At 40.6% G+C, this 24971-nt stretch overlaps 1 long non-coding RNA gene across 5 annotated transcripts in view; it reads right to left on the bottom strand.

Moving 5' to 3' along the window:
• The window catches only part of LOC138842655 (uncharacterized), an 80244-nt gene that overhangs the window by 5766 nt on the left and 49507 nt on the right, over positions 1-24971 (bottom strand). For all 5 annotated transcript variants that reach the window (XR_011377376.1, XR_011377379.1, XR_011377380.1 and 2 more), the window contains one exon: positions 914-1058. This is a non-coding gene — a long non-coding RNA (uncharacterized lncRNA). The remainder of the gene's footprint in view (positions 1-913; positions 1059-24971) is intronic.

The following is a 24971-nucleotide window of genomic DNA, read 5'->3' as shown; positions in this document are numbered from 1 at the left end:
CCTTAAGATAGCGACGCGTCTCTTCAGAGCACTGCCAGGTGAAGGGAATCTGGCTCTGTATAGGAAGTCTGTGAAGTGAGAGCTTGGGAGTCACTAAGCATCAGTTCTGACCTTGGACCAGACTCCATTTAACCCATGTCATGCACTGGGGAGTGGGAGGATGTCACACCAGGAAGAGACTCCTCGGGTCTTTTACCAGTTTAACTCTCAAAAATAGACAGGGTGTCTGAAACATTTCTCCAGGGCTCTGGGGAAGGAGGCTTGAGAGCTCAGCTGTCCTAAAGTGGACGGTTGTAGTCATGGGAAGGGATTTAATCTGGCCAGGGAGATGTTTCTGTCCCTGTTCCTCTACTCCTACTTGCAAATAATGTTCTATAATGATTCAGGGATGTTCTGTCATAATTTTCCTGATATCAGCTAGCCTTGAATAAATCTGATTGAATGAATTTACTTTCTATTTAGAAAGATTTTCCAAAAGTTGCCTAATATATAGGAACTCTTTCTTCCCTGCAGGGGAGAAACTGACAATGATTCTCTCCAAACAAACCTTTAGGATATAATGGTGGTTTACCTACTAGTTTATTTATCTAGACAACATATAGAAACCTGTCACAAACAAACAAAACCAAACAAAGAAACACACAAACAACAGAGAGACTTGAAAACAGCACATGTGACATGCTGTGACCATGCAGAGCTCTGGTCTCCTGTGAGGAGTCTCAGCCCTGGGAGCAGCAGGGGCGGAACTCTTGCTGAGCTCATGGAGGAGGGCCAGCTGCCACCTTGGGGAGCTGGGAACCCTCCAGAAAGACAAATATGCCAGGGCCGGGTCCTCATTAGAAACCTCAGCTAAGGAGAGTTTATTACACCTCACAATCTGACCCTGTGCTCAGTTATTGCTTGAAATACACACCTGGAACATCATTCCATCCATGGAACTTTCCAGAAGCAGCATTCATGCACCAACATATCTTCTCGTTTTCCCTCCCCATTTTCTCTCTTCTTAGGTCGCAGTCCTTCAGGGGTGTTTTGGGACATACTCTCCAGTCACTAAAAATCTAGTGACAGGAGGAAGGGAAAAAAAGCAAAAATCTCTTATCTTTTAATCTTAGGTTTTAACATCATCTAATTAAAAGACCCCTGGCTTTTAAAAACCATTTCTCCCATGTTCAAGGTCTAAGGTCCTTTTCTTAGGCTCCTAGAAAAGGAACTATGATAGAGCCTCAGAGTAGGTAGCTGCCCTAATCTCAGTGAACACTCAAAGGAGAGCTTATGAGCTTTAACTCAAATTCAGTCCTCCTGATTCCACTTCTTAATAAGACCAGCCTGGCATGTCCCAAAGCAATAATATTCTGACCTGGCTGCATATCAAAATGACTTGTGGTATTAAAAAAAAAAAAAAACAATATAACCAAGACCCAGACCTACTGTATCAGAATCTCCAGCCTATGGGGCCCAGGAATCTGCATACTCTAAAACTCCCCAAATGATTCTGAAGTAGTTTTCCTAGGGAGGTGTGTGCAGGTCACTGTCTTAATATATATAAATCCCTGGTAGCAATCTGCTTATAAGCGTTCCAAAACCTGGATACAGTTTGATGAGTTTTTGAATTTTATTTACTCTAAGCATGAGGACTGGCTTCATAACTTGCAGCACCTAGTAGAAAATGAACATATGGGGCTCCTTGTTTAAAAAATTATTATGACTTTCAAGATGGAGACAGCAGAGCACTAAACAAGTACAGGGCCTGGTGCTACTATGCAGGTGGTAAGCCTATGAACCCAGCTTTTCTCAGCATCTATCAGCTGGTGGTGATTATAGGGGACAGGAAGGCTGGGATTAACAAGATTTGATCAGTAGGGAATTTGGAAGGTAAAGATGATTTATCCATGGGTCCTTTCTCAGAAAATAGCTCCCTGCGTGAGACAGGAAAGTGGTTGGCCAAATCAGGCTGCCATGTAGAGCTGGGTAGGTCTGCTCTGCATAGGTTGAGAGAGCTTTATTTAGTCTGTGTGATGTCACCCCTTTGTGTACGCAGTGCACGACCTGCACAACTACATGCAGTGAACCTGAGTAAAGATAAATGCCAATCAGAAACTTGTGGAACATGGCTGGGAAAAACTGCATGCACATCTCTGGTCAAGGTCTAGATTTATTGATTATTTAAACGAGTCCTTATTTATTTTTCACTGTACTAGATAATTAACTTAAGACTTCATTGAAAATGATTACTTCCCCTTTGAACTTGCTATTTTAAAATCTGACTAGCTGTCTAACAGAAGCCTGGAAATTATGGGAATAGAGACATTAGGATGGAGACAAGATCTCCAATTTCTTTAGGAAATTTTTGGAACCTAAGGAAGAGTCAGCCTAATGCTCAAGGTGTTTTGGAAAAGGTTTCTCTGTGAATAATAACAATTAACCTTCACAGGATACTTTCAGAATTTTTTCTCAGACACCAGTTTATTTAATTTTATCTGTATACCACGTTGTCATTATTTCCTTTTGGTAGATGAACAAATCGAGGCTCAAAGAGGTCAGAGTTTTTGTTTTTTTAATTTTATTGAAGTATAGTTGATTTACAATATTGTGTAATTTCTGCTGTACAGCAAAGTGACTCCGTTATACACATATTTTTTTTCATATCCTTTTCCAATATGGTTTATCAGAGGATATTGAATCTAGTTCCCTGTGCTATACAGTAGGACCTTGTTGTTTATCCATCCTTTGTATAATAGTTTGCATCTGCTAATCCTAAACTCCCAGTACTTCCCTCTTCTACCCCTTCTCCCCCTTGGCAACCACAAGACTATTCTCTGTGAGTCTGTTTCTGTTTCATATATATGTTCATTTGTGTCACAGTTTAGATTTCACATATAGGGGATACCACATGGTATTTGTCTTTCTCTTTCTGACTTCCTTTGCTTAGTATGAGAATCTCTAGGTCCATCCATGTTGCTGAAAATGTCATTATTTCATTCATCTTAATGGCTGAGTAATATTCCATTGTATATACCATATCTTTTTTATCCAGTCATCTGTTGATGGACATTTAGGTTATTTCCATGTCTTGGCTATTGTAAGTAGTGCTGCTGTGAACATAGGGGTGGGTGTATCTTTTCAAATTATAGTTTTGTCTGGGTATATGCCCAGTAGTAAAGAGGTCAGAGTTTAAGCAGAGTTGGGATAGGATCTGAGACCCTCTGATACCAGATCCCACATTTCTTCTCTTCAGAGATTCTAGGTTTCTCCTCAGCAGGGGCAGTTATCCAGTTCACCTTAAAATATCAGATGAATCATAAGGAAATAGGACAGAACCTCAGGAGAAAATTTCTTGCCATAAAAAGAGTTTATTTAGATCCTATCCAGAATGGTAGATCTCAATTTTTGCCAACTAATTTATCCTTATTTATGAGCTTCCTGGCATAATTCTCTCAGACTATATACAATTGTATCAGGGTCTTAGTCCATGTAGGCTGCTATAACAAAATACCATAGACCATGTGACTTAAACAGTAGACACTTATTTCTAACAGTTCTGAAGGCTAGAAGTCCAAGATCAAGGTGCTGGCAGTTGTGGTGTCTAGTGAGAGCTATTTTCCTGGTCTGCAGATGACCATTTTCTCATTGTGTGCTCACATGGCCTTTGCTCAGTGTATGTGTTTGAAGAGAGAGATTTCTCTGTCCTCTTCTGCTTATAAGGGCATTAATCCCATCATGAAGGCCCCACCCTCATGACCTCATCTAAACCTAATTACCTCCCAATGACCCCACTTTCAAATACATCATATCAAGAGCTAGGGCTTCAACATATGAATTTTGGGGGGATACAAAACATTCAGCCCATAACACTCAATTCATTCCTCTAATTCCAAATTTGCCTTATCTGCATCATTTTTGCTTACATTTACCAAGTCTAACTCTATACCAGATGTTTTTCTTAAGTACTTCATACACACAAGTCATTTACTCTCCATGAGGATGCTATGAAGCACTTACCATTATTATCCCTTTTGTATGGATGAGAGCACTGAGGCAAACAGATTAAGTGACTTGCCCAAAGTCATACAGCTTGTAAAGGGTTGAACCAAGATTGATACAGAGGCAGCTAAGTTTTAAAAACATATATATTAAGGAAAGGAATCTAAAAAAGAGTGGATCTATGTATATGTATAACTGATTCACTTTGCTGTACACCTGAAACTAACACAACATTGTAAAGCAACTATACTCCAATAAAATGTTTTTTAATTTAAAAAATAAGAAAAAAATAAATAAAAGCATATATATTAATACTATTTCTGGAATCATAGCTGATGAAGACAGTCTTTCAGCAGTTCAGATTTTAATTTTAAAGGACAGAAAGTGGTGATTTTCAACATCGGCTGCTCAGAATTATCTTGGTAGTTAAAAAAAATGCCTATGCTTGGGTCTTACCTCAGATTAAATCAGAATCTCTGGTGTCTTAACCCTCATTTTTTAAAGTATGAAATTTAAATAATTAGAATAGTTATTGGATTAATTGGATGTCTGCACACCTGACATTTCATGTCACACCTCATCCCCTTTAATTGTACTTGACCTGGTCACACAGTCATACGTGAGAAGAATATAAAAATCATCTGGAGGTACGTGCACTTCATTTCCTGGATCCTTCTAAGCTAGTGCATCTCTAACCTGAATATATATACATATATATACAGATCACCTGGGTATTTCATTAAAATTCAGATTCTGATTAAGGAGATGTGGGATGGGACCTGGAATTCTACATTTCCTAGATGATTCTAATACTGTTGGAATCCACAGCAAACTTCTAACCAATTTTTGCTTTTCTACTCCTAGTTCTTGATTTCTGTGTTTCATCAATTCTCCTTTTTCCCCCTTAGTTCGAATCCACACATTAACTTCCATTCTCCATCTCTTCAGTTTTTTGTTGAATATGTTTAGATTTGCTATCCACACAATATTTTCATAGCACATACATTATAGTATAATCCTCTGTTTCTAGCACCTCACCAGGCATATTAGTTACCTCACCATATGGGCATCTTAAACACTGTTTAACTCCCAGCCAAGCGTGCTTTCAATCAAACCTCTCTAGTATGGGAGAAGGATGGCCCAGCCACAGCAAATGAACATACAGATATACTTCTTCAGGCTGGTGATAAGATTTTTGTATCTTAATCTTCATCAATGTTATCGACCCTGGCTGCACATTTGAAAATCAACTGAGGAGCTTTTAAAAGTGACTGATGCCCAAGAACCACCACTAGAGATTCTGAAACAACTGATCTGAGGTGGGGGCCTGGGTATTGGTTATTTTTAACAAGCTGTCCAGGCAATTCTACTGTACACTTAGGGTTGATAATCAGTGATCTATGCAGAGGCTTAAGAAATTACTGAATGTTTTGGCTTATTGACAATGTATCAGTCAACTATTGCTGTGTAACAGACAACCACAAAAATCCCTCAGTAATAAGCCTTGTCTATTCATGCATCTCTGAGGGAGACTGGGCAGCCCTGATGATTCCAACGTGATTGGCTGGGCATGGCTTCAGACCATGGATTTGGCTTATCTTGGGTTAATGTGACTCTCATTCTTATGGGACCAGCAGGCTACCTGGGGCATGTTCTTTTCATGGCAATGATAGAAAGAAAGTGAGTGGAAACATGGGATGTCTGTTAAGGCCTAGGCTTGGTACATCACACTTTCACTTCTTCCCATGTTCCACAAGCCAAGTAAGTCACAGGGTCAAGCCCAACATCAACAGGTCTACAATTTAATGGTACTTTTAGGCTGCTTTCCTTGGCCATGGCTCTCACTGGGGATATTTTGAACAGAGGTATAACTGAGAATTAAAAGACTCCAGGAAGGTAATTATTATTTCCTCCATCTAGTGACCCTTGTAATTTAAAAATAATCTCCCACATCACCATCTTTCTACAGCCATGTGTTCACCCTCCTTTTTTAAAGGAACATTTATGTTAATTCTCTGTTAGTGTTGTGCAAAGCCATTGTGAATCCTGAAGCAAAAGGAAAAAACAGTAACACTAATCCTGTTTTTATTTAACTTATGATATTTCGTTTATCATGAACTTTTTGTATTAATTTTCATTTTTTAAAGTATTGCATTAAAATGTTATTTATTTTGATTCTGGAGTTTTGAGCTCCCTCTTAGTTCTGGTCCTGCTGTTCCTAAATATATGTCTAGATGAATTGTGACCTCCAGGGATCTGGCCTTGATCCCTCCTCCAAAGGATGTCACTGGGTATACCCAAGAGCTTTCTTTCTATCCCAGGTCTTTCCGTAAACTGCTTTTTTAGAACAAAACTCTGAGGTCTTTTCATTTGCCGAGTCAATATGCCTATGTCAATATGCCTCTATATCTGTGTTGAAATTAGACAGAATACCCTCCCTCATTCACTGCCAGGCTGACCTGCAGAAGTTCTGGTGTGAGCCTGCCCCTGTCCCCCCGCAGTGTTTGAACTCCAGGATCTAGAGGACTCTAGAGAACTCAGCAGTCAGTTGAAAGGCTTCTTCATATGTTCCCTCCACAGGGCACTGGGGCGTGTGGTAGGTACAAATTAACCACAGTAGCAACCTGGATATCTAATTATTCCCTGAGGCAAATATGTAAATCAAGCGTGCTGATAACCGTGTTATATACTTCAACACTTTACTATTAATTTTAGGAAATATACATGGAGAAAAAGGCATCATTTTAGTAACCCTTAGAAAGGTGACTCTGGGATAAATAAAGCCATGTGGTATAATGACACATCGTGGATTTTGGAGTCAGAAAGTCAAGAGTTTGTATCTTGAATCAATCAGATAGCAGATGTGTGACTCTGGGAAAATTTCTTAACCTCTCTGAATCTCAATTTAGTAAGGATAACGGTCTTTCTCTTTGAGGTAGAGGGATATATATATAGCTCATGGCATATAACAGAGCTTAAGAAATGACAGGTAAGAGGTACCTGAGTTTCTGACCTAGAAAAAATGTCGTTGATTTAAGCATCAGAGCTTTTAAAAAGTGTTACCCTTGGGCTTCCCTGGTGGCACAGTTGTTGAGAGTCCGCCTGCCGACGCAGGGGACGCGGGTTTGTGCCCCGGTCCGGGAAGATCCCACATGCTGCGGAGCGGCTGGGCCCGTGAGCCATGGCCGCTGAGCCTGCGCGTCCGGAGCCTGTGCTCCGCAACGGGAGAGGCCACAACAGTGAGAGGCCCGCGTACCGCAAAAAAAAAAAAAAAAAAAAAGTATAACCCTTTATATAGAAATTCTTAAAAATTTACTGCACATTCACTTTCCTTCTTACCTAGAATAGACTGAGTTGACTTTATCTCAATGCACCAAGGCCAGTAATTAGCGCAGCTGTTCCTGGGCTCTGATGAAAGAAATGCAGAAGTGCCTCAGGACCTACTGATTCATGAAGGCCAGTTTGTCCTTGGGTACATCATTAAAGGTGTCAGTGTGCTTATCTGCTTTTTTTTACGCTCTTTGTTTTTTTTCCATTGCTGTCAGAAGTTTGCTGTCACTTGTCCTTGCTACCCTGCTTGCCTCTTTTTATTTGTGAGTTCTGACTTGTGGTAGGCTTATAAACCAGATGGCTAGCTTAATAAACATTGTGGGCACATAAAAAGTATTTCTAGTCTATGAGTAAGCACCAAGGGAATCCCATGTGTGTAGTGAATGCACTTTGTGGCATCTATTTTACAATGAGTTTGCTTCTTGGCTAAGTCCTCAACAGACAAAGTTGTCAGGTATCTGGATTTTGGAGGAGTGAGGTGGATATCATTTTGTATTTTTTTGAATGAAGTGAAGGGCTTAAATATTTTCTCAGTGAGGAGAATGTTTGCTTCATGAGAGCTAGGACTCTGTTTTGTGTGACTTGATGTCTTTCACAACACTCAGCATATTCAGTATTCATAATAGTTGCTAAGTAAATAGTTGCTGCATTTAACTGGATTCCATATAATATCCTTGGTTTGAAAAAAGTAAATGCCCCCAAATCACATCAACAGAGGGTTAATAAAAAAAACCGTAAATGTTTGAAGGGGACTTGCTTCTCCTTCTGAAAAATTTAAAAATGGTTTAAGAGAAGCTCTGTTTATGAAATGGCATTTAAGGATGCAGAGATGCCATCTCTTAACCAAGGGGCTCAGTTTGCCACTGACTGTATTATTGATGTGGAAATGCCCCAGGCCCAGGAAATTTTAAGAGACAGCATCAGGTAGATCAAATATCCTGGCATTAAATTACCTCCTATCTGTATATGTAAGGGTGAGTAAGAGTGACGGGAGCTGTTGAGTTACCTTGGAGTTCAGGTGAAGTTCTATGACTACGTATACATCTAGTATACTCTTACTCCTAGAAAAGATACATGGCTATGAATGTTCCCACATGGAGACTACTTAAATGTCCACCAATGGTGGAATGAATAATCATGCTATATTCATGCAATGGTATGCTATTTAGTTATGAATGTTGTCTATGACATGACTGACTTTCACAATAAAATACTGAAGAATCGCAGTAGTGGATATTCATCATGCTTACATTTATAACAGACAGGAATATGGAACCCCTTTATATGCTCTAACCTAGAAGTTACTCAAGGCACATAGTAGTACTAAAGAGTGACATGCTTTCTGTAAGTCATTTTCAAGCTTTCTGGTCAACCTCCTACCTCCCTACATTAAAGAGTAATTTAGAGTTGACCATGCAGCTATCATAAAACACTGCCTACATTTTTTAATTGTATTTTTTTAAATAAATTTATTTATTTATTTTTGGCTGCATTGGGTCTTCATTGCTGCGTGCAGGTTTTCTGTAGTTGTGGCGAGGGGGCCCTACTCTTCGTTGCGGTGCACAGGCTTCCTATTGCGGTAGCTTCTCTTGTTACAGAGCACGGGCTCTAGGCGTGCGGGCTTCAGTAGTTATGGCATGTGGGCTCAGTGGTTGTGGCTCGCGGGCTCTAGAGCACAGGCTAGTAGTTGTGGCAGACAGGCCCAATTGCTCCGCGGCACATGGGATCTTCCCAGACCATGGCTCGAACCCATGTCCCCTGCATTGCAGGCGGATTCCTAACCACTGAACCACCAGGGAAGCCTTTTATACAAATAAAAATTGTATAAAAAATACAAATAAAAATTGTATTTTATCTTTGATATCTACTCAGAAGATATGGAAAATGCCCTTTAAATTAATTTTTCCAGCCTGTGGGTCACGAGCAACGTGATTACATTGCAATCATTTTCTACTCATTGTCATTAATTATTTTTCCTTTTTTGATAGCTGTCGTGGCTCTGTTGCTCTTTTTCCTCTCCAGGCAGTGGGAGTTGTACTGAAATATATTTATTAGTTGTCACACATATATCTTGTAGGTTGCTTAATCCTGTTTCCACTTCCATCCTGATTAAATTCAACATGAACTTTGGCCTTGGGTATAAAGAGAAGAAAATTTAGCAGTGTTCCTTGAATTTATGAGACTGAGACATAATTTATTGTGATTAGAGATAGGACACCACGCTGGAGAGCAGGACTGATGAAGGAAGACCTTTGCCTCTGATGTTGGCAATCACATGGGATTCACAGCCAGGAGTTGGCCTGGCTTCCTCTAAAGAGGCTGCATAATGTTCCTTAGACTCTGGAGGTTCTACTAACGTATCATCTGTTCTTGGAGCTTTGAGACAAGAAGAAGAGAATCTACATTGCTTATCATCTATCACCAGTCTAGTCACCAAACTAACTGCTGAACAGTTTACCTCATTCAAACTGAACACAGTGAACAGCTTTTATTAAACCTGTTTTAGAGATAAGGAAGCAGAAGCTCAGGGAAGCTAAATAGCATGGCCAGGACCACACAGCTGTAAGTAAAAAAGAACAGTGGGGTTTGGAACCCACAACTGTGATTTCAAAACACGGGCTATTTCTCTGCATATACCAAGAAGCCTAAAGAAGAGAAATGTGTTAATGAATTCGAGTTTGGAGAAAGGACAGCTGGCAAAGATGTATCAGCAGTGAGGGGGATCTCACAGCCAACCAGCAAGGTTATGAGATTTTCTTCAGTGTGTCTCAGAAAGTACAGTCAAGATGGAGAAAGCAGATGATCCAATTGCTCAAGATGTGGGGTCTGCATCATAGGTGTGGCTGAAGTTTGCAAGGTGAGAAATCTGAGACAGAAATGAGGACACGATGTGTGCACACTGAGTCCCAAGCTGTGTGCAGAAGGGAGCAGGGGAAGACTGGGACAGTGGGGAGACAGGGAAAAGAATATCAGAAATACTCAAGGGAAAAAATAGATGATGTTGTTAAAGAGGCCAGTTTCAGAGTTGGATATGGTTCAGACAGGGCCCAAAACAAATATTATTCCCCAACCAACTGCTCCACTCCTGAGGATAGGTCTAATGAGGTAAGCTGCCACGGTTATCTGTACTTAAACAGGAGCCTCTTTCCAGACAAAGCAAAGGTATTTGAAAGATAAATGATGCTTTAGTGATAGAATGGCAGGCTCTCTAAATAGATGCTAAGGATTGTGAAAGCTAGACTTCTGGTTTAGGACAGCCCTCAGTACTTCCTTCAAATCTTACTACACGAGCAAGGCCTGATCTGCACCAGCTCTGCCAGAAGCTCATCCCTTGAATGGGTTTCATAAAAGGGCAATTGTCCCCAGTTTGGGATACTTTTACACAGCCAACAGTTTCTGAACACTCTTTCCTGCTTTTCTCTCCAACCTCACTCTGTGCTACCAACCTGGGCTCAGTCGGTTCCTAGAACATTTCTTTCTTGCTGAAAGACCTCGCACTTGCCAAGAAGTTTCCTCTGTCTGGAAACCTCTTCCATCAACTTTTCAGGAGGCAGCTCCTTTTCATGGTTCAGGTCTCTGCCTAAACATCACCACCTTAAGGAACCATACCCAACCACCGACCTCAAACGCATCCTGCACCAGCCCAGCTACAGTGCTTATGCCAGTGTGTAATTATGGTGTTTGTTACCTTCTGTTTCCTCTACAGGAAGGGAAGCCCCATGCAAACAGGGGTAATGCTGGTGCATCCTCAACATCTAGCATGCTGCCTCAGTACAGAATCGGGACCAGGTAAATGATGTTTGAATAAACGAATAACTGATCAATAAGTAAGCATCTCAGAGGGGCAGCAGAGGGATGGAGGAGAAGAGGAAGTGGTTTCATCAGCTGCCATTTCTTTCTTTCACAATGTACCTTTCAACTCTTCCCCGTTTGTCAATTCTAATCTAATTTTCCACTCTGAAAAGCTTGTATGGAAATAGAGGAAATTATGATTTTCTTTGGGGTCCTCTGCACCCCAAGGATGGTCCTTGGTCCTACACAGCCCAACTCTGGCAGTATGAATCTGGTTATATGCTGAACTGTAGCCCCCCCAAATTCATAAGTTGAAGCCCTAACACACAGTATCTCAGAATGTGACTATATTTGGAGACAGGGCCTTAAAAGAAGTATTCAAAAATTATGTTCACTGCAGCTGTTAAGGTGGGCCCTAATCCAATCTGCCTAGCGCCCTTATAAGAAGAGCAAATTTGGACACACAGAGACACATCAGGGATGTCCGCACACAGAGGAAAGACCACACGAGGACACAGTGAGAGGAGGGCCCGCTGCAAACCAAAGAGAGAACTCAGAAGAAGCCAAATCTGCCGACACCTTGATCTTGGGCTTCCAGCTTCTAGAACAGTGCAAGAACAAATTTTTGCCATTTAAGCCACTCAGTCTGTGGAGTTTTGTTATGGCAGCCTGAGAAGACTAATACAAACATAAATATAATAGTCTTATCACATAATGAATAACTTTAATAGACTACAGCAAGTTGCACTGAGCTGACCTCATGGTACAGGGAAACACTGTGCTGGGTGGAAAATACACAGGCTGTGCAATCACATCCCAACTGCACCACTTGTCACCTCAGGACATTTGCCTAACTTCTCTCTGAGTCCATATCCTCTTCTATAAAATGGCACTAGTGGAAGGATTACATGGGTTAAGGTTTATGAAATTACTTGTCATAGATCTTTTTTTTTTTAATTGAGGGGGTGACATGCAATTTTTTTTATTTATTTTTATTTTATATTGGAGTATAGTTGATTTACAACATTGTGTTAGTTTCAGGTATACAGCAAAGTGATTCAGTTACACATATACATATATCCATTTCTCAGATTCTTTTGCCATATAGGTTATTACAGAGTATTGCATAGGGTTCCCTGTGCTATACAGTAGGTCCTTGTTGTTATCTATTCTATATGTGGTAGTGTGTGAATGTTAATCCTAAGCTCCTATTTTATCCTTCCGCCCAACTTTTCCCCATTGGTAACTAAAAGTTTGGTTTTTTTTTTCTTTGGCTGCATTGGGTCTTCATTGCTGTGTGCAGGCTTTCTCTAGTCGTGGCGAGTGGGAGCTACTCTTCGTTGCAGTGCGTGGGCTTCTCCTTGCGGTGGCTTCCCTTGCTGTGGAGCATGGGCTCTAGGCACGTGGGCTTCAGTAGTTGTGGCACACAGGCTCAGTAGTTGTGGCTCACGGGCTCTAGAGCACAGGCTCAGTAGTTGTGGTACACGGCTTAGTTGCTCTGCAGCATGTGGGATCTTCCCGGACCAGGGATCGAACCTGTGTCCCCTGCATTGACAGGCAGATTCTTATCCACTGTGCCACTGTGGAAAGTCCCATGAGTCTGTTTCTGTTTTGTAAATAAGTTCATTTGTAACATTATTTTAGATTCCACATGTAAGTGATATCATATGATATTTGTCATTCTGTCTGACTTAGGTCACTTAGTATGATAATCTCTTAGCCCATCTATCTTGCTGAAAATGGCATTATTTTATTCTTTTTATGGCTGAGTAATATTCCATTGTGTATATATGTACCACATTCTCTTTATCCATTCATCAGTTGATGGACTTTCAAGTTGCTTCCATGTCTTGGCTATTGTAAATAGTGCTCCAATGAACATTTGGGGTGCATGTATCTTTTCAAATTACGGTTTTCTCTGGATATATGCCCAAGAATGAGATTGCTAGATCATATGGTAGTTCTATTTTTAGTTTTATAAGGAACCTCCATACTGTTCTCCATAGTGGCTGTATCAATTTACATTCCCACCAACAGTGCAAGAGGGTTCCCTTTTCCCCACACCCTCTCCAGCATTTGTTGTTTGTAGACTTTTTGATGAGGTCCATTCTAACCAGTGTGAGGGGATACTTCATTGTAGTTTTGATTTGCATTTCTCTAGTAATTAGTGACATTGAGAATTTTTCATGTGCTTTTTGGCCTCCTGTATGTCTTCTTTGGAGAAATGTCTGTTTAGATCTTCTACCCATTTTTTGATTGGATTGTTTGTTTTTCTGATATTGAGCTGCATGAGCTGTTTGCATATTTTGGAGAGTAATCCCTTGTCAGTGGCTTCTATTGCAAATATTTTCTCACATTCTGTAGGTTGTCTTTTTGTTTTTTTATGGTTTCCTTTGCTGTGCAAAAGCTTTTAAGCTTAACTAGGTCCCATTTGTATATTTTTGTTTTTATTATCATTACCCTAGGAGGTGGATCCAAAAAGATATTGCAGCAATTTATGTCAAAGAGTGTTCTGCCTATGTTTTCCTCTAAGATTTTATAGCATCTGGTTTTACATTTAGGTCTTTAATCCATTTTGAGTTTATATTTGTGTATGGTTTTAGAGAATGTTCTAATTACATTCTTTTACATGTGGCTGTCCAGTTTTTCCAGCATCACTTATTGAAGACACTGTCTTTTCTCCATTGTATATTATTGCCTTCTTTGCTGTAGATTAATTGACCATGGGTGTGTAGGTTTATTTCTGGGCTTTCTATCCTGTTCCATTAAGCTATATTTGTTTTTGTGCCAATAGCATACTGGTTTTTTTTGTGTATGTGTGTTGTTTGTTTGTTTGTTTTGGCCACACCACACAGCTTGCAGGATCTTAATTCCCCAACCAGGGATTGAACCCAGTCCCTGTCAGTGACAGCGCCAAGTCCTAATAGCTGGACCACCAGGGAATTACCATTACCATACTGTTTTGATGACTCTAGCTTTGTAGTATAGTCTTCAGTCAGGGAGCCTAATTCCTCCAGCAACCTTTTTCTTTCTCATGATTTCTTTGGTTATTTGGGGGTCTTTTGTGTTTCCATACAAATTGTTCCTGATCTTAGAGGAAATGCTTTCAGCTTTTCACCCTTGAGTATGATGTCAGCTGTGAGTTTGTCATATATTGACTTTATTATGTTGAGGTAGGTTCCCTCTATGCCCACTTTCTGGAGAGTTTTTTATCATAAATGGGTGTTGAATTTTTGACAAAAGCATTTTCTGCATCAATTGAGATGATCATATGGTTTTTATTCTTCAATTTGGTTTTTTGTTTGTTTGTTTTGGGGTTTTTTTTTGTGGTACATGGACCTCTCACTGTTGTGGCCTCTCCTGTTGCGGAGCACAGGCTCCGGACATGCAGGCTCAGCGACCATGGCTCACAGGCCCAGCCGCTCCACGGCATGTGGGATCTTCCCAGACCAGGGCACAAACCCGTGTCCTGTGCATTGGCAGGCGGACTCTCAACCACTGCGCCACCAGGGAAGCCTTATTCTTCAATTTGTTAATGTTGTGTATCACACTGATTGATTTGCAGCTATTGAAAAATCCTTGCATCCTGGGATAAATCCCACTTGACCATGGTGTGTGATCTTTTAATGTATTGTTGGATTCAGTTTGCTAGTATTTTGTTGAGAGTTTTTGCATCTATGTTCATCAGTGATATTGGCCTATAATTTTCTTTTTTTATGGTAATTGTCTGGTTTTGGTATCAGGGTGTTGGTGGCCTCATAGTGTTGTGGTCAGAAAAGATGCTTGATATGATTTCAATTTCCTTAAAGTTACCGAGGCTTGCTCTGTGGCCAAGCATGTAGTCTATCCTGGAGAATGTTCCTTGTGCACTTGAGAAGATTGTATATTTTTCCTTGTGCACTTGAGAAGAATGTGTATTCTGCTTCTTTTGGAATGTTCTATAAATATCAATTAAATTCATCTGGTCTAATATGTCATTTAAGGCCTGTGTTTCCTTATTGATTTTGTCTGGATGATCTGTCCATTGATGTAAATGGGGTGTTAAAGTCCCCCACTATTATTCTGTTACTGTCAATTTCTCCTTTTATGGCTGTTAGTGTTTGCCTTATATATTGAGGTGTTCCTATGCTGGGTGCCTATATATTTACAATGTTATAATATCTTCTTTGGATTGATACTTTGATCATTATGTAATGTCCTTCTTTGTCTCTTGTAACAGTCTTTATTTTAAAATCTATTTTGTCTGACATTAGTATTGCTACACCAGCTTTCTTTGATTTCCATTTGCATGGAATACCTTTTTCCATACCCTCACTTTCACTCTCTATGTGTCCCTAGATCTGAAGTGGGTCTTTTGTAGCCAGCATATATATGGGTCTTGTTTTTGCATCCATTCGGCCAGTCTATGATTTTGGGTTGGAGCATTTAATCCATTTACATATAAGGTCATTATCAATATGTATGTTCCTATTGCCATTTTGTTAATTGTTTTGGATTTCTTTTTGTAGTTCTTTTTTCTTCCCTTCCTCTTTTGTTCTCTTGTGATTTGATGACTGTCTTTAGTGTTGTGTTTGGATTGCTTTTTCTTTTTTGTGTGTGTATTTATTATAGATTTTCAGTTCACAGTTACCATGAGGTTTTGCTATATGTACAATATTAAGTCTGTATATGTACAATATTAAGTTGCTGGTCTCTTAATTTCTAATGTATTTCCAATATCCTGCATTTGTGCTCTCTTCTCATGATTGCTAGTTTTGATATCATACTTCTTTTGTGGATGATTTCCTACCTTTACCGTATGTTTGCCTTTACTGATGAACTTTCCCATTCATAATTTTCTTGTTTAGTTGTGGCCTTTTCTCTTCCACCTAGAGAAGTTCCTTTAGGATTTATTGTAAACCTGGTCTGGTGGTGCTAAATTCTCTCAGCTTTTGCTTGTCTGTAAAGCTTTTGATTTCTCTGTCAAATCTGAATGAGAGCCTTGCTGGGTACTCTTGGTTGTAGATTTTTTCCCTTTCATCACTTTAAACATATAGTGACACTCCCTTCTGGCCTGCAGGGTTTCTGCTCAAAAATCAGCTGATAACCTTATAGGAATTCCCTTTTACGTTATTTGTTGCTTTTCCCTTGTTGCTTTCAATATTTTCTTTTTGTCTTTAATTTTTGTCAATTTGATTAATATATGTCTCAGTGTATTCCTCCTTGGGTTTATCCTGTATGGGACTCTGCACTTCCTTGAGTGAGTGTTTCCTTTCTCATGTTAGGGAATTTTTCAGCTATTCTCTCTTCAAATATTTTCTCAGGGCCTTTCTCTCTCTCTTCTCCTTCTGGGACCCCTATAATGTGAATGTTCATGCATTTAACATTGCCCCAGAAGTCTCTTAAATTGTTCTCATTTCCTTTCATTCTTCTTTGTTCCATGGCATGATTTCCACCAATCTGTCTTCCAGCTCACTTATTCATTCTTCTGTCTCATTTATTCTATTAATTCCTTCTAGTGTATTTTTTCATTTCAGTTATTGTATTGTTCATATCTGTTTGTTTGTTCTTTAAATCTAGCTCTTTGTTAAACATATCTTGTATCTTCTCAGACTGTGCCTCCATTCTTTTTCCTCCATTCTTTTTCCAAGATCTATCATTACTCTGGATTCTTTTTCAGGCAGATTGCCTATCTCTACTTTATTTAGCTGTGCTTCTGGAGTTTGAAACATATTTGTCTTCCATCTCATTTTGTCTTTCTGTGTTTGTTTGTGGTGTCCATTCTGCAGGCTGCAGGATCATATTTCCACTTGCTTCTGGTGCCTGCCTCCTGGTGAGTGAGGTTGGTCCTGGGGCTTGTGTAGGTTTCCTGGGGGGAGGGACTGATGCCTGCCCACTGGTGGGTGGAGATGGGTCTTGTCCCTCTGGTGGGCAGGGCCATGTCAAGGGTGTGTTTGGAGGCATCTGTGGGCTCAGGATGACTTTAGGCAGCCTGTCTGCTGATAGGTGGTGCTGTGTTCTCACCCCGTTGGCTGTTTGGCCTGAGGTGTCCCAGCACCGGAGCCTATGGGCTGTTGGGTGGGGCCCTATCTTGGTACCAAAACTGTGACTTCCAGGAGAGCTCACACCAATGAATAGTTCCTGGGGCCTCTGCCACCAGTATCCTTGCCCCAATAGTGAGCCACATCTGACCCCCACATCCCCAGGAGACCCTCCAAGACCCTCAGGTAGGTCTGGCCCAGGCTCTTATGGAGTCATTGCTTTGCCCTGGGTCCCAGTGCAGCTGAAACTTTGTGTGTTCTGCAGTTAGTTGTTACTTTAGTGTTTTCATGAAAGGAGGTGAACTCAAGTCCTTATACTCCTCTATCTTGTCTCCTCCCCACTTGTCATAGATCTTGAAGCTTGCTGCTCAACGAAAAAGTAAATTCTCTCCCCTCCTCTTCCCGTCCAACTCAGTTACACTGGAGCAGTAAGGCCTCTGTTCCAAGATACTGAAAACACAAAACAGGTCAGTAAACACTGTTGAGTGAAATAAATTCACGTAAATCTCAGTGTGTGCATAAATGCATCAGTGAGGGTCCCTAAGGATGGCACAGCAAGGCTGTTCTTTGGGCTGAGCCTACTCTTATGATTGGCACCCATTCGGATGACCAGGTTTCTGCTATAATAGTAGTTTGATTGTCTGAGTAACACTCCAGGCCATGGGTGACCATGGTGGCAGGAGTATTTGGCCAAGAAAGCCAGAATTTGATGGGGTGTGTTCATCAGTTTCCCAGCTGCTGAATAGAACCAAAATCAGATTATTGGCCATGTGAGGAGTCTACCTGAACTCTTCAGGAGAAGGGTCATTTGGGGCTCCCTGGTTTTCACCAGGTCTATAAGAGACCTCCATCTAAAGATATTCATGTTTTCTGTGCAGATGTCTCCTAAATGGTTACTTCTAGGGAAATGTGAAATTCTGAATAAGAGACCTCATGAAGCCCTTTGGTTTGTGTCAAGCTGCCAGTTGTCAAGGTGGTCAGTTAAGACAACGAACCAAATTAAAAGTAACAACCAGATCCTTATTCACTTACTGCATAAGTAAAGCTAAGAGGCAAAGGAAAAGAGCGGTGCTGGTTTCTCTTTGTTCCATTTTGCCCCTCAGGGGAGGGAAGAGGCTAAGTGCTAGGAGTTGAAAAGTAGAGTCAGAGTGTGAAGTGGAGAAGATCCTTTTAGTCAAGGCCCCCCCAGAGAGGAAAGTCTTGGTGGAGGTGCCTGAAAAATGTCTCTGTTAAGTCTCCAGAAAAGGAGACCCCCCCCCCAACTGGATGTGTCTGGGCTGGGAATGTAGTTAAATACAGATATATGAGTGAGCCTGGACGGTGGGATGGAGATGGAGGAATATGAATGAGCTTGGACGGTGGGATGGAGATGGAGGCATCAGAGAGACCTGAGTCCTTGACTGCAGCTCCCTTCAGGGACCTCAGTACACCAACTGTGCACTGAGGCTGGCGTGGACACAGCAGCCTCTCCTGTAGAATTTGCCAGGAGAAGCTTTGCAATTGCCTGTGGTCAGACTTGAAGGATCACAGGTAGGATTTTGGCCAGCATACACTGAGGAAAGAGGCAATAGGCATCCATACTAAAAACCACCCTCTCACCAAAAAAATATTAAACCATGCAGGCTACAAAGAGACACTCCTATATAAAAATAGCCCTCCAAGACTACAGTAGATAATTGTTTCTCCTAAACACATAGAGGAAGAGAAATAAATATAAGTAAAATGAAGAAGCAGAAAAAACACTCCCAATTAAAATATCAAGAGAATTCCCCTGAAAGAACAATGAAACAGACTTCTTCAGTCTAATAGACAGACACAGAGTTCAAAAAATAGATAATAATAAAATTACTGAAGGAATTAAAAGCTATCAACAAAAATGCAGATAGCTATACAAAGGAACTAGAAAATATAAGAAGGATCCAAGAAAAATGAGAAAACTCATTTGCAGAGATGAAAGCTGGACTAAATGCTATGAATAGCAGATGAATAATGCAGAAGAATGAATAAGTGATCTGGAAGATAGAATAATGGAAATCACCCAATTAGAACAACAGACGGAAACTAAAAAAAAAAAAAGAAGAAAGAAAGAAATATAAGAGAGCTATGGGATAATACAAAGCATGCCAATCTATGCATAATAGAGTCCCAGAAGGAGAAGAAAGAGAAAAGGGGATTGAAAACGTATTTGAAGAAATTGTGGCTGAAAACTTCCCAAATCTAAAGAAGGAAACAGATATCCAGGTACAGGAAGCACAGAGGATCCCAAACAAGATAAACCCAAACCTACACTAAGACATTATAATTAAAATGGCAAAAGTTAAAGTGAGGACTCTAAAGGAATAAGAGAAAAACAAAGAGTTAATTACAAGGGAACCCCATAAGGCTACCAGCTGATTTCTCCAAAGAAACACTGCAGGCCAGAAGGGAGTGGCAAGGTATATTCAGGAAGAATCTGCAACCTAGGATACTCTACACAGCAAGATTATCATTTAACAGAAAGAGATAAAGAATTTCTCAGACAAGCAAAAACTAAAAGAATACAGCAATACTAAACCTATCCTAAAGGAATTATTGAAAGGTCTCTTCTAAATAGAAAAGAAGTTATAGGAAAGAGAAAATCACAATTGGAAAGTAAATCAGTTAAATAAGCCAGTACACAGATTTAAAAATAATAATAAAAAATTCTGTGAAAGTGATGATAGTAACAATGAATGGCAAAATCATGAACATGAAGATGTAAAAGAGGACATCAAAATCATAAGATGTGGGGAAGGAGAGTAAGAAAATGTACACTTTTTTTTCTAGAATGTGTTTGAACCTATATGACTACCAATCTAAAGCAAGTAGATACAGAAAGAGATTAACATAGTTGAAAAACAGAGCAACCACAAATCAAAAACATACAGTAGATTCACAAAAAGAAGAGAACGTAAGCATAATACAAAAGAAAATCATCAAACCACAAAAGGAAAAAGAAAAAGGGACAAAGAAGAAATACAAAATCAATGGGAAAACAAAGTTTAAAATGGCAATAAATATATATCTATCTATCAATGGACTAAATGCTGCAATCAAAAGATACAGAATGGCAGATTGGATTAAAATATATATATATATGTATATATATATATATACACAAAAGCCTACAATAAGCTGCCTACAAGAGACACACTTTAGGTCAAAGGACACACAGATTGAAAGTGAGGGGATGAAAACATGACAAGAAAGCAGGGTTTGCAATACTCATACTGGACAAAATAGACTTTAAAACAAATGTTATAGAAAGATAAAGAAGAACACTATATAATGGTAAAAAGATCAATACAAAGAGAGGATTTTACACTCATCAATATATATGCACCCAATATAAGAGCACCCAAATACATAAAACGAACACTAACAGACCTAAAGGGAGAAATTGACAAGAATACAATAATAATAGATGACTTTAACACCCCACTCACATCAACACATAGATCTTTGAGACAGAAAATCAATAAGGCAATGGAGATCCCAAATGATACAATAGAACAGTTAGATTTCATTGATATTTTCAGGACATTACATCCAAAGAAAAACCCAGAATACACATTCTTTTCAAGTGCACATGGAACATTCCCTAGGATTGACCACATATTAGGGCATAAAACAAACCTCAACAAATTTAAGAATATACAAATTATTTCAAGCAACTCTTCTGACCACAGCAGCATGAAACTAGAAATCAACCACAGAAAAAGAAGAAAACAATTACACAGAGACTAAACAACATGCTACTAAAAAAACAATGGTGGTCTTCCCTGGTGGCACAGTGGTTGAGAGTCCGCCTGCCGATGCAGCGGACATGGGTTCGTGCCCCAGTCCGGGAAGATCCCACATACTGTGGCGCAGCTGCGCCCGTGAGCCATGGCTGCTGAGCCTGCACGTCCGGAGCCTGTGCTTCACAACGGGAGAGGCCACAACGGTGAGAGGCCCGTGTACCACACACACACACACACAAAAAAAAAACCCATGGGTCAAGGAGGAAATCAAAGAAGAAATATACAAATTCCTTGAGGCAAATGACAATGAAAACCATACAAAAATCTATGGGATGCAGCAAAAGCACTTACTAGAAGTTCATAGCAATACAGAACTTCTATATGAAACAAGAAAAATCTCAAACAACCTAATCCACTACCTAAAAGAGTTAGTAAAAGAAGAACAAAACCTAAAGTCAACAGAAGGAAGGAGATAATAAAGATTAGAGAGGAAATAGAGATTTTAAAAAACAAAATAATAGAAAAATCAATAAAACCAAGAGCTGATTGAAAGGGTAAACAAAATTGACAAATCTCTGGCCAGGCTCACCAAGAAGAAAAGAGAGAAGACCCAAATAAATGAAGTAAGAAGTGAAAAAGGAGAAATCACAACTGATACTGCAGAAATACAAAAAACCGTAAGAGAAAACTATGAACAATTTTATGCCAACAAATTTGACAACCTAGAAGAAAAGGACAACTTTCTGGAAACATACAGCCAACAAAAACTGAATCAAGAAGAAATAGATAACTTGAACAGGTTGATCACTAGAAATGAAATAGAATCTGTAATAAAAAAAAAAATTTTTTAACTCCATACAAACAAAAGTCCAGGACCAGATGGCATCAAACATGGATTCTACCAAACATACAAAGAAGAACTTATACCAATCCTTCTCAAACTCATTCAAAAGATTGAAGAAGGAACACTCCCAAAGACATTCTATGAAGTCACCATCACCCTGATAACAAAACCAAAGACACTATCAAAAAAGAGAATTAAAGGGCACTACCTTTGATAAATATAGATGTAAAAATTCTCAACAAAATATTAGCAAACCTAATCCAACAACACATAAAAAAGGTCATATACAACAGGAGGACCTTCAAGATGGTGGAGAAGTAAGACGCAGAGATCACCTTCCTCCCCACATATACAACAAAAATACCTCTACATGTGGAAAAACTCCTACAGAACACCTACTGGCTTCCCAAAAGGTAAGAAACGCCCCACATAACTGGGTAGGGCAAAAGAAAAAAGAAGAAACAGAGACAAAAGAATAGGGATGGGACCTGCAACTCTGTGAAGGAGGAAAAGTTTGGACACACTAGGAAGCCCATTCACTGGCAGAGACGGGGGGGAGGGAGTGGGGGGGGAGCTTTGGAGCCAGAGAGGAGAGCACAGCAACAAGGGTGCAGAGGACAAAGTGGAGAGATTTCCACACAGAGGATCGGTGCAGACCACCACTCACCAGCCTGAGAGGCTTGTCTGCTCACCCACCGGGGCGGGGGGGTGCTGGGAGCTGAGGCTTGGGCTTCGGTCGGAGCACAGGGAGAGGACTGGTGGCGTGAACACAGACTGCAGGAGGTTAGTGCACCATGGCTAGCCCGGGAGGGAGTCCAGGAAAAAGTCTGGACCAGCCTAAGAGTCAAGAGACCATTTTTTCGGGGTGCACGAGGAGAGGGGATTCAGAGCACCGCCTAGATGAGCTTCAGAGACAGGAGCGAGACGCGACTATCAGTGCAGACACCAGAGATGGGCATGAAATGCTAAAGCTGCTACTGCAGCCACCAAGAAGCCTGTGTGCGATCACAGAACTATCCACACCTCCCCTCCCAAGAGCCTGTTCAGCCCGCCACTGCCAAGGTCCTGTGATCCAGGGGCAATTTCCCCAGGAGAACACATGGCGTGCCTCAGGGTGTTGCAACGTCATGCCGGTCTCTGCCACTGCAGGCTCGGCCCACATTCCGTACCCCTCCCTCCCCCCAGCCTGAGTGAGCCAGAGCCCCCAAATCAGCGGCTCCTTTAACCACCTCCTGTCTGGGTGAAGAACAGACACCAGACGGTGACCTATATGCAGAGGCAGGGCCAAATTCAAACCTGAACCCCAGGAGCTGTGCAAACAAAGAAGAGAAAGGGAAATTTCTCCATGCAGCCTCAGGAGCAGCAGATTAAATCTCCACAATCAACTTGATGTACCCTGCCTCTGTGAAATACCTGAATAGACAATGAATCATCCCAAAATGGAGGCAGTGGACACTGGAAGTAACTATAGACTTGGGGAATGCTGTATGTGACTGACTAGTTTCTGATTTTTATGTTTATCCTAGTATAGTTTTTAGTGCTTGTTATCATTGGTGGGTTTGTTTACTGGTTTGCTTGCTGTCTTCCTTTCTTTTTTTATTACTATTTTGTATTTTTATATTAATAGTTAAAATTTTTTATTTTAATAACTTTATTGTATTTTTTTTCTTTTTTTTTTCTCTCTTTTCTTCTGAGACATGTGGCTGACAGTGTCTTGGTGCTCCAGCCAGGTGTCAGATCAGAGCCTCTGAGGTGGGAGACCCGAGTTGAGGACATGGATCACCAGAGACCTTCCAGCTCCACATAATATCAATCAGCAAGAGCTCTCCCAGAGCTCTCCATCTCAATGCTATGACCCAGCTCCACTCAATGACCAGCAAGCACCAGGGCTGGACACCCCATACCAAACAACTAGCAAGACAGGAACAAAACCCCACCCATTAGCAGAGAGGCTGCCTAAAATCATAGTAAGTTCACAGACACCCCAAAACACATCACCGGACATGGTCCTGCCCACCAGAAAGACAAGATCCAGCCTCACCCACCAGAACACAGGCACTAGTCCCCTCTACCAGGAAGCCTACACAATCCACTGAACCAACCTTAGCCACTGGGGGCAGACACCAAAAACACTGGGAACTACGAACCTGCAGCCTGCAAAAAGGAGACCCCCAAACACAGTAAGATAAGCAAAATGAGAAGACACAAAAACACAGCAGATGAAGGAGCAAGATGAAAACCCACCAGACCTAACAAATGAAGAGAAAATAGGCAGTCTACCTGAGAAAGAATTCAGAGTAATGATAGTAAAGATGATACAAAATCTTGGAAATAAAATGGAGAAAATACAAGAAACATTTAACAAGGACCTAGAAGAACTAAAGAGAAAATAAATAATGACATACAACACAATAAATAAAATTAAAAATTCTCTAGAAGGAATCAATAGCAGAATAACTCAGTCAGAAGAACGGATGCATGACCTGGAAGATAAAATAGTGGAAATAACTACTGCAGAGAAGAATAGGGAAAAAAGAAAGAAAAGAATTAAGGACAGTCTCAGGACCTCTGGGACAACATTAAATGCAACAACATTCGACTTATAAGAGTCCAAGAGGAAGAGAAAAAGAAAGGGACTGAGAAAATATTTGAAGAGTTTTTAGTTGAAAACTTCCCTAATATGGGAAAGGAAATAGTCAATGAAGTCCAAGAAGCACAGAGTCCCATACAGGATAAATCCAAGGAGAAACACACCAAGATACATATTAATCAAACTGTCAAAAATTAAATACAAAGAAAACTGTATAGAGAGGGGGAAGATGGTGGAAGAGTAAGACATGGAGATCATCTTCCTCCCCACAGATACATCAGAAATACATCTACACGTGGAACAACTCCTAGAGAACACCTACTGAACGCTGGTAGAAGACCTCAGACCTCGCAAAAGGCAAGAAACTCCCCACGAACCTGGGTAGGGCAAAAGAAAAAAGAATAAATAAAGACAAAAGAATAGGAAAAGGACCTGCACCAGTGGGAGGGAGCTGTGAAGGAGGAAACATTTCCACACACTAGAAGCCCCTTAACAAGCGGAGACTGTGGGTGGTGGAGGGGGGAAGCTTTGGAGCAGTGGAGGAGAGCACAGCAACAGGGGTGCAGAGGGCAAAGTGGAGAGATTCCCACACAGAGGAAAGATGCTGACCAGCACTCACCAGCCTGAGAGGCTTGTCTGCTCACCCGCCAGGG

This window comes from Globicephala melas, chromosome 4 (assembly GCF_963455315.2).
Source record: "Globicephala melas chromosome 4, mGloMel1.2, whole genome shotgun sequence".
NCBI classification, from domain to species: domain Eukaryota; kingdom Metazoa; phylum Chordata; class Mammalia; order Artiodactyla; family Delphinidae; genus Globicephala; species Globicephala melas.
The sequence above is the reverse complement of the archived record's forward strand: the minus strand, read 5'-3'. Positions and strand labels throughout refer to the sequence as shown.